Below are 2,728 nucleotides of genomic sequence, written 5' to 3'. Positions count from 1 at the left end.
GAACAGTCCCCTGTTGACATGTAGGGTCCATGGATTCATGAGGTTGCCTCCATGCCCGTACACGTCCATCAGTTCGAAGCAATTGGAACATAGACTCATCAGACCAGGCAACGTGTTTCCAGTCCTCAACAGTCCAATGTCGGTGTTGTCGGGCCCAGGCGATGCGTAAAGCTTTGTGTCGTGCAGTCATCAAGGGTACACGAGTGGGCCTTCGGCTCCGAAAGCCCATATCGATGATGGTTCGCACGCTGACACTTGTTGGTGGCCCAGCATTGAAATCTGCAGCAATTTGCGGCAGGGTTGCATGTCTGTCACGTTTAATGATTCTCGTCAGTCGTCGTTGGTCACGTTCTTGCATGATCTTTTTCCGGCCGCAGCGATGTCGTAGATTTCATTTTTTACCGGATTCCCGATATTCACGGTACACTCGTGAAATGGTCGTACGTGAAAATCCAAATTTCATCGCTACCTCGGAGATGCTATGTCCCATCTCTCGTGCGCCGACTATAACACCACGTTCAAACTCACTTAAATCTTGATAACCTGCCATTTTATCAGCAGCAACCGATCTAACAGCTATGCCAGACACTTGTTGTGTTATATAGGCGTTGCCGACCGCAGCGCCGTACTCTGATTGGTTCCAAATCTCTTTATTTGCATACGCATGCCTGTACCAGTTTTTTTGGCTCTTCAGTTTATTATGGCCATTCTAACATTCAATGGTTTCTCCTTGGAGTGTTATTACAACCTTTATCTCATCAACCGTTCGTCGTAGTGGTATGGTTCTAATTTCAAAAATTCTCAAGATGTGATCAGAAATAACCCTGTACGAGTTTTAAAGATGAAAATACAGTGTACACAAAATAAAAATTTTAAATTTTTATACAATCCCCCCCCCCCGTCCGCCAATTAGACAGTTGTTGCTCTTTCTCTTTTGAGCCCAACAAACAAATTACATGTTTTTAACTGCATTATTCCTTGAGACATTTATATTCAATAATTGGAGACATGTCCGGGGTTAGGAGAATTTCACGGCCCAATGCAAAAAAAAATTTTTTTGCGGCCCCCCCCCCTCTAAAAAAATTGTATGTAGTTGCTCCCCAACTTACAAACTTTTCGAGTTACGAACGTAAATCTTGAAGGGGAAATTTTTTCTTCTTAAAGAGAACGCATTCTATTACACTCATTTTTTTTTCATTATTTCATGAACGCCTGATGGTCTGGATCGTAGTCAAACACGATCCATTGAGAGGTAATAATAGCATTTAAATTAATTTGACAAAATTCATAAATTAATAATAATAATTAGCGTGGTCCGGCAGCACCAACAGTATATAAATCAAGCCTCCATCCAGCTTATATTACTGGAGAGAGTATGACCGTCAGCGGTCTCCGCCTTGGCAGTGCTGAGAACGGTACTCCCCAGCATCTTTCGTCGGAACATCACGTGACTCGGTGAAAACAACCACAATCTCCCCCCCCCCCCGTTATTTTCTTATTTCATCCACCAGCAATTTAAAACAATAAATGAAAGAAATAATTTCAGCATCGATGAGATAATTCCAGAATTAATGAAAGAAAATATTTTAGAATTAATGTAAAAGAGATAATTTCAGCATTGATAATTACAAAATTAATGACAGAGATAATTTCAGCATTGATAATTACAAAATTAATGACAGAGATAATTTCAGCATTAATGAAAGAGGTAATAAAATTAATAAAAGATAATTGCAGAATGAAGGAAAGATAATTGCAGAATGAAGGAAAGATAATTGCAGAATGAAGGAAAGAGGTAATTCCAAAATTAATGAAAGAGACAATTCCAGAATGAAGGAAAGAGATAATTCCAAATTAATGAAAGAGACAATTCCAGAATTAATGAGAGAGACAATTCCAGAATTAATGAGAGACAATTCCAGAATTAATGAGATATTCCGAATATAATGAGATATTTCAGAATCAATGAAAGAAATAATTTCAGCATTAATAAAATAAATAATAATTAATGAAGAAAATAATTCCAGAATTAATGAAAGAAAATTCAAGAAATAATGAAGAAAAATTCCAGAATCAATGGAGGAAAATCCAGAATCAATGAAGGAAAATTCAAGAATTAATGGAGGAAAATTAAAGAATTAATGAAAGAAATGATTCCAGTATTAATGAAAAATGAATGATTTAATCTTTTTTCACCTTTAAAAAAGTTCTCTTTTTTTTAATCTTTAAAACCCAATATTTAGAGACCGAACTGTACATTTCTATGGGCAAATTGCCAGGCGGGAAGTTTGTTTTCACCGAGTCACGCCTCACATTTGATGTCGCTGCAGTCGCGGCGGCTGGATGCTCCCTCCAATAATATAAACTCGATTCAAGCATCAGAATCTCTGTCGTCTGCTTCTTTCCAGGTTACTTGTTTTGGACATCTCCTTGTGTCCTGAAAAAATTACTGAACTGGCAGTTCAAACTTCCAGTTCTGTTTGCGAGCGTAGCTTATAGGGAACCGAACAAACCGACTTCTTCTCTGTCGTCTGCTCATCAAGAGGTTCTTTGTTTTGGACGTCTCCTTATGCTCAAATAAAATAACTGAACTTTCAGTTTGAATTTCCAGTTCAGTTTATGACCTTTATTTATAAGGAACTGCGCGGAATAAAGAATATAGTTTTTTTACTTAAAACTTCCTCATCACCACATGAGTCACTTTTAAAATTGAAGTTAGATGGCAGCA

This window comes from Pholcus phalangioides, unplaced genomic scaffold (assembly GCF_987345545.1).
Source record: "Pholcus phalangioides strain wild (caught in Gottingen) unplaced genomic scaffold, Ppha-v1.0 ptg000008l_1, whole genome shotgun sequence".
Classification (NCBI taxonomy): Eukaryota; Metazoa; Arthropoda; class Arachnida; order Araneae; family Pholcidae; genus Pholcus; species Pholcus phalangioides.
Note: the sequence above shows the minus strand (reverse complement) of the source record.